General features: G+C 42.2%; 1 protein-coding gene across 2 annotated transcripts in view; it reads left to right on the plus strand.

Moving 5' to 3' along the window:
- FRMD4A (FERM domain containing 4A) overlaps positions 1-14,336 on the plus strand; it is a 377,000-nt gene that overhangs the window by 89,285 nt on the left and 273,379 nt on the right. The window lies entirely within an intron of this gene.

Here is a 14,336-nt window from a genome sequence, read left to right on the forward strand (position 1 = left end):
GCAAAACTATGCTTGTGTATGTAACTCGGCAGAGGAGCGACAACAGTCGCCTCCAAGAGGGGAGTAACCCATCACTCTTCCTCGACAGAGATGACCTTTGTAAATGAGTTTGCCTTTTGGAGTAGACAGCCATATTTTTGTTTGAATTTCCAGTCGGAGGCTCTCATTGTGTCTGTGTGTCTGTGCGTGCTCCCCGGGGAGCCGTTCAGGGAAAGAGTACCTGCAGCACGAGGAGGGATGGATGATGCCAGTGGGCTACCCCAGTACGATATTTTCAGCAGCAAGGGATGCACAGACCAGAAAAGAGGGTGGGTTTTGCCCAAATACCCTGCCAGGGTGGGAAACTTCATGCTGTGGACTCAGACCAGAAAGCTGTAAAAGAGCAAGTCAGTGTGCAGACCTAAGGAATTGCTGCACTTGTCTGCCGTCTTCTCACATTCCCAACTCTCTTTAAGGGTTTGCCATTAATCCTCCTTATTAAAGAAACTTGAATTCCAGCAGGGAAAAGCCAAAGACAAATATAGTGATGGTTTAGTTTGTAAAATCTCTTTCGGTGTTATTATTTCTGCATGGTTCTGGGGGATAGACTGAATCCTAATTTTATTTTATTTAGTCACTGCCTCCATCCCATGTGGTAACTGCCTTGGGTAAATCTTTCTGATTTCAATCCATCACTGCATGCAGTCCAACCCTGTTGTATTGTACCTCAGGACTGGAAGAACTGGAATTGAATGACAATTCTTGCTGGCAACAGGGTATCTTCATATGTCTTAAATGCAAGCAGTTTTGAAGGTGTAGTCAGACCAGAGTTGTTTCATATAAATGCCAGGCTAGAAAAAATTCAGAGAAATTGTCTGGTCCAGCCCCTGTGCTGAGGTAGATCAGCTAGTCTGGTCTCCTCAATTACATCCCTGCCATCCACTATCTCAAATTAAAGGTTCTTCAATGATTGAAAGTATTTTCAATATTAAAAGCTAGAAAAGTGATTAAAATAATAATAATTTTCCAGCAAGAAGCTGTACTATAATTTTCTAGGGGAGTAATTTTTTTTTCCACTTTAATTCAGTTCTTTTTTTGTCTTGGCCAGTAAGTTGGGGATTAAAAAAAGGACCTACCAACTTCATATAGCTCTCCATTACCAAGAATAATGCTAACGGGCAGTTTATAGAATGAAAGATTTATGAGGGATTATAGACCCAGCCATTCATATTCTCGTTACTGATGAATATGTACATTAGTGTTAGCCTTCGTAAGACATTTCTCTTTTTTTTTTTTTTTTTTTTTTTTCAAATCAGAGAATAGAAAACAAAAAACCTGCCCAACAGATCTCATTTACATTATTGCAAAATGTAACTTTCAACATTTTAGTTGATGTTTCCATTCTGCTCCTTTAACCAGGCTTGAAATGATTGCTGGAGGCAGTCTCTCCCAGAATTGGTGCGCTATCAGGTTGACGCGTGGATTACAGTCAGATGTGTGTACTATCAGCACCTGCAGCACGCGTGCAGCTATAAGAATGACAGAGTAAGGGAAGTGGACCAGGACTGGGTATTGTGTTTGTTCATCTGACTTGCTTCACAGCTGTGGCTGGAATAGAAATCCTAATAATGCCATTCATAAGGTGCAATCTCAATTACTGTTATCAGGTTTTTTATTGATCCTATAGAAGAATCTGCTGGGGAATATAGACACGACCCTTTGGGTAACAATTTGCTCTAATATCAGAGAAAGGGACAGATTCTGACCTCCTTTGTGTAGAGGAAAAACTTCTCAAGCCAAAGCAATGCGATTTTAAACCACTGATTGTAATGATGTAAAACTGGTGTGATTCTATTGAAGATCCAGATCCTGACATTGGTGTTATGTTGCTATGAATCTGGAGTAGCTCCATAGAAGCTGATGGAGATATTCAGATAGAGTCTGTGCAATAAAGATCAGGATTTAGCCCTAACATTTTTACCTTTCAGAGAAATAACAATGAAAAGATCACTTGAATAGATTTTAAAACTAATCTCATTTCCAAGATGCTTCATAGCTGGCAGCAGCTTCCTGCTCACTTGCCAGAAAATTGAGTGTAAAATCTATAACTTTCCGAATACAAGCTTAATATGCGATGCCTGCAAAAAAACACTTGACAACAGTGAGGCTGCCGATGTGCCGAGACCCCTGCCTGTCACACTCCCTAATATTGCCTCATTTTTTCCCCTCTACTCCCCCGTCTGTCTGATCCCATCTGTTGTCGCTTGTTTTACACTTAGGCTGCAACTGTTGGAGGCTAGTTGGAAATTTTTTTGTCCTTTGGTTTGTAGGGTGACATGGACAGTGGGCTCCTGGTTGTCTCTGGCAGCACTGCCTGGAGTGTCTGTGAGCTCTGAGACTTTAACCTGTGTAAAAACATCTCCACATTACAGTGAAATGCAAATAAATGCTTGGTTTTATCTTTAGTGTCCCAGGCAGCTATATTCAGTCTGCTCAAATCTAGACAGAAAATGAAAAAAAACAAAACAAAAAAAAACCAGTTTGCTTTGATTCTGTGGGTAGGCAAGAGTAAGGGCTAACTCTTGTAGGCACCTCTCACAGTCTGCCACCAAGGGGTGAGGACAACGTGCATCTGCCTCTCATAGACAAACATGCAAAGGTCTCTGTAATTAAAATTAAGTCCAAATCCCTGCAGGTGGGCTTCATGGTGGCAACTGAAAATACGCTTGTTGTCAGCTCTTTGGTCCCTTTTGCTCATAGAGGTTCCCATCCCACATCAGAGCTGGCAGAGGGATGGGTGGGCACATCTTGACTTCAGAAGCCTAATTTTTGGTGCAGCAGGGTTGAAGCTGAGACACAGGACACTGTGTGCAGGGCAGGGACATGGGCACATGTCCTTACCTCTCCATCCAGCTCCACAGCAGGGCTTGGCAGCAGAGGGCTGGGAATATACAACCAAGAGCATATTTCACAGGGGGCTTGTTTCCCGTTCCACAAAATGATAACCCATTTGGTTACTGGGCTGTTCTGGGTGATCATAGAGTGGGGTGCTTAATAACTTAGAAGCTCTGTAAAATATTTGTTGAGGTAAATTGGGTATCAAACATTAAGTGCATTATACCATGTAATGGACTCCACTGCAGTAAGTCATGAGTGATTAATACGGTTCTATTTTTGTATAAATGGGATGCACAAATGCAGGAATTTAAGGGAAAGTGGAGGAATACATGGTTAAATGGGTTAGTATATCAAAATTGAAGCAGATAAGTGGAATGTATTGAACAGAAAACTTACTGCATTATTGGTGTTAATGATTAAATTTCATGAATAGAAATGATAGTGGGTTGTAAATATTTGGTGGGTTAATGGTGATACTGATAAATATAACCAAAATCAGTTGAATTCTGCAGCTGAGTATTTTTGAGACCCCTTTTTAACAGTAAATGAATGTACACAATAGCAGTGTCCCCATGCCACCTTAAAAGACTGTGAAGTTGATTGAGTACCACTGAGTGAAAAGAATGAAGAAATGCATAAATATTGCCCTCCTTTTGTTAGCCTCCATTTTAATTTGTTTTATAATCCTCAACACATGCACAATTTGCCTTAACCCTCAATGCATCGCCTTCAGCAAATTACACTGGCATAAGAATTTCAGTAATTTCAGTTTCTCTGCTGCTGACACTTGCCAGCGCATGCTACTGAATTTGCAATGAGCACCTGGCTTGAACCATGCAGAACTGGCTAGCTGCTCTATTTTCCTTTGAGAAGCCTGTGTTTGGCGCTTTTTTGTTTATCAAAGCACAGCTTTTCTTTCAGACTAGCTGAAAGAACTTTTTCAATGAACTTTTCATCTGTTCAGAAACACGCACGGAGGGTAAATGGAGATTAATTACCGTTGAATTTACTAAGCTTTGCATCCAAAGATAATGAATTTTGAGTGTTCCTGTGTACAGAGAATTCAGCTAGGGAACTCAGTAAATAATGTGTGTAATGTTTAGATAGTGCTCTTAAAATGTTAATGGGGCTGTTCTCTCTTCTTGAATCTTATTAACTTTATCTGTTTATTATAGATTTTGGGGATTAGCAAACTCCCATGGTGTTACTGTTTATTCATTAAACCATGTTGGCTCTACTTTCAAAGCAATTTAGTTTTTGACCACTAGATCTTTCAAAAAGAATGGTTAAGTTGTCCTTTGTGCCTTACATAGAGAAGTTCATAGCAGCTCGAAGCAGAGAAACTTTGGGAGGTACCACATTCCCCATGAGTCTTGAACAGCAGAGTGCTGAAACAGCTGACCTTTGAGATCGCCAGAGGAAATTGGAAGGGAAAACTGCTCCAGAGAAAGGGAAGTCTGGAGTCTGAATTATACCTGCAGATGGGTTTGCTGTAGTCTTTAACCCCCTTGGATGGTAACTGAAAAGAGATTTACATAAGCAGATTTTTTTATTATAGTATGAGGCTGCACCCAGCAAAGTAGCTGAGCAGATTCTTAACTTTAAGCTCACAAGCTCTGCTATGGAATCTAAAGTTAGGATCCTGCACTGGATGGAGAGCTGTGAGTCTCAAAATCATCTTACAGCACTCTTGTACAAGCAAAGATGCAAAGTATTTCCTTTGCATATACTGTGAAACTATCCCTGGTATTTTTAATAATGGCAAAAGACCACTAACAAAAGGGACACATGTCCCCCCCAAATACATGCACATTCCTCCCTGTTTTGAAATAACTGTGTATTTAACTCCCATTTTGAATAACCTATTGAGATAGACACATATAGGTGCTACTGACACTCAGAGATGGATTTCCAAAGTAATTTTGGGGATTCAGACCTCGAGGCTGGAGTAACTTCACGTGCACAGTGAGCATCCAAAACTTTGGGTCCCTGTGCAATCACCCACGAGCTGACACGGCCAAATGAAATCCATAGAGTGGACTGGGAAGCTCAGGTGGTCCCTTGGTAGCCCTTCCACAGGGCACTCACACAGTCTGCCAAACAGCTTAGGGGGTACCTCCTTCCCTGCCTTATTAGCAGTTTGACACAAAGGTTAATGAGGCCTTATGTAATTCTCTGAGCTTGTAGCCAGTTAACAAGAAAGGCAATTCAAGCAATAATGAAGTCTTATGTCTGCTACTGTTAATAATAATTTTATAAAAACCTGGGAGAGAGGATGTAGGGGCATAACTCAGAGCAGAGTTTGGCTTTCGAATAACTCTACCATAATGTTATGCCTCTGGAAAATCAGAGCCCTTTCTGTTCTGTAACATTTCCTAAATCCATTCAGATTTAAAACCAATATATCACTGAACATAAAACTGAAAGGTTATTTTTCCTCCCCGGCTGTTCTTTGTATCAGTGCAGTGAGACACCATGCCTGAGTGGGCCCTGTCCTCGGACACAGTTGCATCTGGGGTGGGTTATTTACTGTACAGGGGGAAAGCATCCTTGCATATCCTGGGCAGGAGCTAGACACTGCACTGTTAATGAAAATTGCATTGCAGTAGCACTAGGAGGTCAAAGTACAGCACGGGGACTCATATGCTTAGTGCTGGCCAAACATGATGAGAAGACAATCCCTGCCCCTAGATGTTCCCTACTGAAGGTTGAGAGGGCATTTTGCCTCTGTTTTTTAAGGAGGAATGATTGCAGTGCAGATTCTGTTACCTCATCTCTGATTCAATGACCAGGTGATGCTGTTCTTTCTCAGCATCCTCAGCAGCACAGCTGAGTCCGGGATACACCATCCTAGCATGAGGCACCCTTGGGTGCACATCAGGTTGAGCTAGTTCCGTTCTTGCTGAGCACTCCCATGATGACCATGAGACAACCCTTGCAATGAACCAGGATGACCACCAGGCAGGGATTGCTTTGCCTTTCAGAGGCAGTATGGTCACCTGGTTAGGATTCTCCCTCTGTTGTCACCAGCTGAGCATCAGAACCCACATCTCTGGGAGATCCAGATAGTCTTGGCACACCGTTGTGTTGGAGCCTGGAATGATCACAGTATGCCTTGATGACCAAAGTTCTCATACTGTGTATCAAATGCCACTGGGTCCTTTCAGGGGACGGAAATAGGAACTGTTCCAAAGTACCCTGCTCACCTCCCACTGTCCAGACACCATGTCCAAGCTCAAGCCAGCCTGCACTCTGACCGCAATTCTCCATGTCTTGCTCTCAGATTGTGCAAAGCCCAGGCTGTAGCAGAGGTGCCCAGGAACATTGCAGGTCCCCAAAACCTCCCTGAAGCTGAGGTGGTCTGGAAATGCCCAAGGACCTTCTCTTGGCTCCCATGGGACATCACAGAAAAGTGCACTGGGGGGCTATGTAAAGACCACAATGATACCAAATTAAAATAATAGAAACAATAGCAATAATAATAATTAATGATAATAATAATAAGCTTTAAAATGCAGTAGAACAAGTCGTGAACTGACAGAATCAAAGAGAAGTGACAATGACAGCATTAAGAACATAAAGCTCACTAGCTCAGTGTGTGGGTTACAGGCTTCAGGGTGTTTTTTTAATAAGTGCAGAGAAAATACACTGTTGAGCACCCACCTTCCTAGTCATTTCATTAAGCAGTTTGCTTAGTGGGCAGCTGTTGGCGAGGCAATTGGCCATCCTTTTCAAAAGCGGAACTCAGACAGAGCCGCCTGCTGTTATCTGTGAATCACAGGTTGTATCCACTGGGGGAAGTCGTAAAGTCTGAACTGCTGTAAAAATGGGAAAGCTGAAAAAATGGGAAAGTTGCGAGGATGATTACGAAACAAAAATGATGGTTGTCCCAAAATGCTAGCATAGTAGTTTTCTATAGAGGAAACAGCTCTCCTGCATGGCTGTCTGATATATTAGGTCATTCTGAAGGCGGTTATTGGTAGGGACCGTGTGTGTTTAATGTTTGGGACTATATGGAATGTAGTAAAGCACTTGCACAATGTATATTTCATGTACAAAACCTCTGATCCATGACCAGTGCATACCAGCATAGCTTTAAGCACCTCAGCATACACATCAGTAGTCACCAGCTATTCCTTATAATATTTTACTGGTTTTAGATGAACGTAAAAATATTCATACAGCTGGCATGTGGGCTTTCTTCCTGAGAATGCACACCTAATGCACTTTAACTTTCCTTACAATCTTCCTTTATCTACATTGCAACATAAACCTCACCAAATCCACAAGACCAAAAATCTGATCCCATTTGGGATTCAACCAGCAAGACAAAAATCCCAGGCCCTGCAGGTTGTTCCAGTTCAGAGGAGACCTGAGGACAGATACAGGTGTCTTTTGGATGTAATTTATAAACATATAATAATGTCAATAATCATACAAAGTCCTGTTTCCCTGAGCGCAGCAGGTATCAAACAAATGAGAAGTCAGTTTTCCTGCTCAAGGTGCCTTCTTTCATGCAACACCCACCCACACCTGTGTTTTTCCTTGATGCCTTGGTCCTTAGCTTGGTTATACTATGAGGGAGGTTCTTTTCCCCTCCCTAATACAGTCACAGGGTATCACAACACATGGCAGATCAGATAAGGGAGTCACTCCCTTCTCTTCAAGCTCCAGGTCCCCACTGGGGCGTTTTAGGGAAATCCCTTGTACCTTTTGCCCAGGAGTTCAGGTTTTGTGGAGGTGCTGTATTGCAGCCTGCCATCACCCAGCCTCTCCCCACGTTCAGAACAGCAAAATCTCCCAAAATGCAGCTGTCCCCAGGCACAGCCATTGACTCAGGTCACACATCACAGGCTGAACACTGCTACTAAAGGTTGATTTAATAGCAAATGCAGTAAAAATAACAGTAATAACAACGTACATCTCCTTCTTTTATGAAATCTTATCCCATGCAACAAAACCCAAAGGAAAGCAGTGGCTCTCGTGGTGTGTCATGGGGTCCCCTGGGCTGCAACGCTGATGAGGCACAGCCCAAAGCAGCAGCCAAACCCATTCCAGTCTCTCTGAAAGCATGCAGATATCATCGCTCATCTGTGTCTTGGTAGCACAAATGCTTGGAAAGCTTGACTCTGCTGAAGTAACATTAAAGGTAGAAGCAATCTCATGGGTAGACAGCACTTAAACCACTTGGGGCTTTGAAGACAGGAGGATGAAAACAATATATCAAGTCGGTTATCATCCAGGCCTGTCTTCCTTTCCTCCCCTCCCTCTGGCTTAGAGCTGCAGGAGCTCAGGTCCTTTGATGTAAACCTGTCAGACACTCTGGTCTCTTCACTGCTCTGCCCTGCCCTATTCTTCCACATACACATTTGTGTGAGATTTTAATTATAAGCATGATCATATTGGTAAGAAAACCCTTCCTTAATTACACGCTCAATTAATTCTAGTAGCTTAGGAGCTGAAAGACGAAGTTAGGTGAAATCGTTATTGCCTCATCTGAAGCTGAAACTCTCCACGGCCAGGTTTGGAATAATACTGTGGATGTCATTTTTCTTTAGAAGAACAGATTTCATTTAGAAGAGATTAAATTATTTTGGATAGAAGGAATTAGAGTATTATCTGGTGCCACTGAAACTCTTTTCCAGCAAGACTAATTACTTACAGGACTAATCTTTTCAGTAAATATTCCATGAACAGTCCCAAGAAAAATATGGTATAAATAGGGCAATATCCAGCCTCATTACAGCTGGCACAAGCCCTCCCTTAAAGTATTGTGGTTTTTAGAGAGACATCAGGTGAGATGAGAGATTAAACGTATCTTCATAACAGCAGATACCTCTCTATGGCACCAGTGCTTCAATGTTTATCCTCACGCCCTCGCTGGTAGTTGGGTAGCAGATGTGTGGGTACCGACAGGACCTGGGTTAGGGATGCCTGAGAAACACCCAGGCTGATGCCAGCTCATCTGAGCTTGAAGCCAGGATCTGTTCCTGCTTCTGTTAGACTGATGACCCCCAACATGTGGGGCAGGAAGCCTGTGCTACTGTTAGGATCCCTGATGACACCCGCAGCAGCATGAAAATTAAGGCACAAGTGCAGGGGAAACAAAATCCAAGCTGGAATAAACAATTTAGGAGGCAGGAGAGGCTGAGGACAGAGGATTAGGACTGGGATAGGGAATCTGAGAAGTGGCAACCAGGACGAAGTAGATGAAGACTGGAGAGGATAAGGGAAGGGTGGAGGGGCAATGATGAGGCCGAGGACTTGTTTCTGTGGTGCAGAAACCTCCTTCAGACCCATGTCCCATCTGGATGTGAGCGGTAAAATGCACTTGTGTAAAGCTGCTTTGTAAAGAGGGAACACCATCAAGATGCAAAGTTGTGAAATACTGGAGCAAGGGACTTATCCCTACAGCCCTGTCCCATCTAATTATGCAGTCCCGCACTGTTTTTCCACCGGTTTCTTCTCATCTTCTGCATAAGATGGACAATGCTTAGATAATCAGTGGCTGTTTCTTAGTTTGCATTCTCCTTGTTTCTCAGTGAATAACCCTAGGTCTTATTTACTGAATACTGCCCTGAAAACAGAATTGCTCATTTTCTCATGTATTTTTTTCTGTATCACTAATTGCAATAGTGTCAAAGTTCATCAAAACCTGTAATCAGACTCTGAGTTTGTCTCCATTTAACTGATGCAGAATTGAGCCATGAAGAAATTTTTAAGGGTCTCCTCCAGTTTTGGGCGATTTCTGACTTTTCTGCATCCTTAACATTGTACAGTGCTTTCGGTGTTCATTGTGCCCCTCACCATTTGCCTCTGGCAGAGCCCAGGCTTTCTTCAAGTCATGTGCCAGAGGTATCTCTCAAAAACCTGAAAATAAAGCCTAGATGTCAGGGATCATCTGTAAAAGTTTGGGATATATGAATCACCCATCACCAACTGTCTTCACCCAAAAACTATTTCACCTTCTGCAGTGCTCCTCAGCCTCATTCCCTGTGCACCTTTTATCTGCCACGACTGCCAAAGAGCCCTTTACAAAGCTGACACCTTCACTGATTCATCCTTAGGACAACTCCACCCTACAAAAAGAAGGAAACTATGAGAGCAGAGGTTAGGGTGAAGGGAGCATATGATCGTGCGATTAAAAATTACATCATAAAACATCCACTTGTGCCTTGCATCTTCTAACTTTTCACCCTGATATTCACCCAATGCAGCTTCCACTTCCATAATATCAACAAGCATATGACTGTTGTAATTTTTTACTTCGTGTTATTGATTGCCTCTAAGAGTTTAAGATAAATTGGGTGAAGTTAATCATTCCTCCTTGCACCTTTTCAGAGTAACCCAGACTGACAAAACAGATAGTCGTGGGAGTAGAAATGAGCAGAGCTGAACTGAGTGTATGAAAATGCCAGGCAGCTTTTTGAATGCACAAATAAAAATATGGCACTGTGGCAAAACCATATGCTGAGAGTGGGGAGTGAATTTGTGTCCTTCCATTTGTATCTCTCTATATACCATCTTTGCCTGGAATAAATGTCCTTGTCCAGATGAGAAGCTGCATCTGATTATTTGCCCTCATTTAATACTGTAGTAAAGAAAGCTTTATAAAAAGGGTGTGACTTATACAGTGTGTTGCAACTCACTTTTAGAAATATGTGTCTGCATACGCCAGTAGTTACTCTATTTTAAATCATTCATGCACATTTACTGATGGTATTTGCATTCTTGTTGAGTGTAGATTTTCAAATTAGTAAACACAATATTATTATTAAAATAGATTATCAGGTAGATTAAGATGAAAACATTAAGCAAAACCATTTTGGGGGCATTTCTTTAACCTCCAACCAGTTATTTTCAGGTTCTAAATGCATTTTTTTTCCTTAGACCACAGTTTTGTCACATATGTCTGGGTTTGAGAGTTTTTTTGAAAATCCTCCTAAATGAGCGATAACAGTGTTCTGGTGTTTCAGCAAGCACAAGAGGAAGCTTAAACCAAATGTTTCACATCTCTCCCACAGACATCATAAACCTCTTTCACTAAGTGAGTCTGCATTTGTCCTGAATAGAGCAAAAAGAAAAGGGAAAGGTGACAGAACAAGCAGGTGATCGAGATTACATTGCATAGTGTCAAAGTCTCTGCTGGCATAACTCCTGAAACTCAGTAGAGATAAATTGTAGTTTCTCATACATGCAACTGAGGCTCAGGCTTATTTGTGAGGATGATTCATATTAATATGGGAACATCACAGATGCACAGAAAGATGGTAAAGTTGTTTGGGAGGCCATCAAAGGCTGGAAAATGACAAATACCAAAGGAAAAAAAAATAAGAAAAGATAACATTTTTCAATCTGGACAGAAAAAGAGAAAGGGGTTTTGTTTTTGTTTTTTTATTCTGTGAAAAGTATGTGTACCATTGAATCAGCTTAAGCCATTAATCTTCCCCATGAGTTATCACCCACAGCACCAACAGGGAGATGAAATAAAGCTACATTGCCCATTATGTATGTTCCAGAAGAGTTAGTGTCAGTGGAGAAAAGACCAAACCCAAAGGGAGTGAAATGCGGGGCAGAGACTCAGGAATGCAAACTTGTGTTCTACCACCAGCCTTGAGGGAACTGTGCCAGTTCCTATTTAGCCAGGAATGTAGCCACTCCTTTGTGTGTGTGATGCTCCAGACAGCACAGAATAGGGACCAGAAATTAGGAATTCTTTAAAACTTTCACTTCTCCTAGAGATTAACTGGTAAATTCTTACCAGTGATGATGCCTTTGTAGTCAAGCCATGGAAATTTTTAACAAAGAATCAGAAGTATTTGCACTGGTATCAACAAGAAAAAACAAAATGAAACCAAAGTGAAACTCAGAACCAAGGAGAGATTCTTGAAGATTCACAAAATGAGAAACCTTAGAAATAGTTCCAAAAAGCTAAGGAAATGGTTAAAGACTCCCAGAAGCAAAAAATTAATGCTGAGCATTTACATTCATTTGTCAGAATTTATCTACTCTTCTGCTCCATAAAACCTAAGTGCAGTACTTAACCTGCAACCCCCCAGCGATGTCTGGTGTGTGTTACATCCCAGCCCCAGCGATGCTCAGAGACGTGCTCTGGAATGCAGAATGAAGTATATGGTGGAGTCTGTGGGCTGAAGGGAAATCATTATTACACAGTAATCAATACTGCGCATCTTGCGTTGGCTTCTCCACTTCTCTGACATCCTACCACAGCTGTCACAGTTTGGGACTGGGTTTTTTACTTTGGTTTTGTTTTTTTTTTTTTTTTTTTTCTTTTTCCAATTTGAATAAGGTCATAGTTTGTTTGTGGGCTTTTGATTTGAATTGATTTTCTTCATTTTATGATGATGACAACACTCCTAAATTAGCCAGTGGCACTGAAGCCGCAGTATGCATCATTTTATCACCTGGGGACAAATGCAGTGGTGTTGGGGGGTGAAAGGTATTCTCTCAAAATCAGTGCAGCTGAAAGTGCAGTATTTTGAATGAATTTATTCCATATGTTTTGTGGGTTTTTAAGTGTAGGAGTGAGACAGGAAGAAGGGAGTGGGATCAAGTGCTTTCCTCCCTGTAATATGTTGATAAAGAAGAGAGACACAGTCCTGCCCATGCCAGACTTGCAAGGGCAAAGACTTTTACCATTCCCAGGTGATCCTAGAGATGGACCATCTGGACACAGCTTGAGATGGATCATGATGCCAAGATCCTTCTGCCAGAGAGTAATGGGATTCACTGAGTCTCTAAGAGCCACACAGGGTGGAAATTTGGCTTAAAATTTTCCTGTCAAATCTTTTCCAGATTGCTTGCTTCCAAGATGTCTTAGTCAAAACATGTTAACTTCAGACTTTCTCCAAATCTACATCAAGGTTTCAGCAGCATCCCAGAGCACTCAGTTGGTGGACTCCCCAGGGCCAGGAGCTCTGTGATTGCCCAAAGAAACTTACCCACAGGCTCTCTGCACCCCAGCAGACCTCTGGTAGAAAGGACCTACCATGGCAAGGTCTTGGCCCAGAGGCAAGGCAGACGTGCAAGAGCTTTCAGGTCCTTTGGTTTGGTGTTGAGGGCACACACAATGGTGTCCTTGATGTTCAGAGTCTTAGCTCCTCTTCAGGAGAGGTGAAGACCTCAGTACTATTTTTGTAGTCAGGGCTTCACAGGCATCTACCTGAAGATCCTTTTGCTGGGACAAGAAGGAAAATGAGGGGTTGCAAATACCCTGAAGAGGGTAGGGAAAATCCTAGTATCCAGGTCCCAGAGGGAATGGGCCAGTAAGTAAATAGATGTTTTCCAGTTCAACACCATCAGCACCCTGTGCTGCCTCATCTTCTTCCAGCAAACAGGGATTTATGATATTTCCACTGTGGCCTTGGAAACCTCTTTGTGTTGGCTCCCTGCCCAGCTCTGAATCGTCCTCACAGATTGATAGAAATACTGTTGAAATAACACACTCCCATGGATAACACCCTATAAACTTCTGCTGCGTTCTCCCACTGCACTTACTGTGAGACGAAAAATGTTAATGCCTCGAGGGCGTCCTCTTAATTACATGGCTTGTGTCCAATGGAAGCATATGTAGAAATTAGCTGCGATTGCCGGTGTGCACAGTGGTAGTGCTGCTCAGGAAGATCTCTGCTGGTATTAACGCAAATGCAAGAGGTAATTCCATAGAGAAGTCAGCCATGGTTTGGTATTAATCCTCAGGCACAAGGCATAAGGATTTTCTGGCTTGACTCTAATGCAAAAGAAACCATGGTAATAATAGGGTCCTCCAGCCAGCTGATTATGAGAGATTAATTAATACCTAGCACAACATGAGCATAGTCCATACCTTATGTAGAAGGGCAGAAGACAGTGGAAAGATATTTCAGTGAATGAGCAAGGAAATGTCAGTGAGGAATGGGTGAAAAGTATTGAATTACATCTGAATTATTCTTAATGTGATTGTTTCTAGTCCCCCAAGGCCGTGGATACCTTATAAATGAATTGAAAGAGCAATGAGGGGAATAAAGAAAAAAAGCAGTGGCTGTAAATCTGAAGTGATGCCGCTGTTGTGTTTGCTTCTTTGGTGGGCAGGACTCTCATCTTTAAATGTGTTTGTGGCATGCTTAGAGCAAGCAACCTCTTTCACCAGAAAATTCACAAAGCACCAGCCCTCACCTTATCCCAGTGTTGTACAAAAGTTGATTAAATCCCAAAGATTGTTTATTCCTCTTTGAAACTCTTATTCTGAGCTGGCCAGGAGGGTTTTTTTCTGGGGATTTGTTTAAAGGAACGGGTCAGTCAAGAAATGAGCATTGATACCTGTGCTCTTGCCACATGCAGGTTAGACCATCTTCCAGGTGAGAAACCAACCTCTTCTCCAGTCCCAGCCAGGTCCTGCTCTGAGGCTCTTGGTCCTAAAAGTTTGGCGGTGGTGTTAGTGGAAGTCTTTTGCCCACTGG

This window comes from Tyto alba, unplaced genomic scaffold, assembly GCF_018691265.1.
Source record: "Tyto alba isolate M040663 unplaced genomic scaffold, T.alba_DEE_v4.0 Super-Scaffold_2, whole genome shotgun sequence".
Classification (NCBI taxonomy): Eukaryota; Metazoa; Chordata; class Aves; order Strigiformes; family Tytonidae; genus Tyto; species Tyto alba.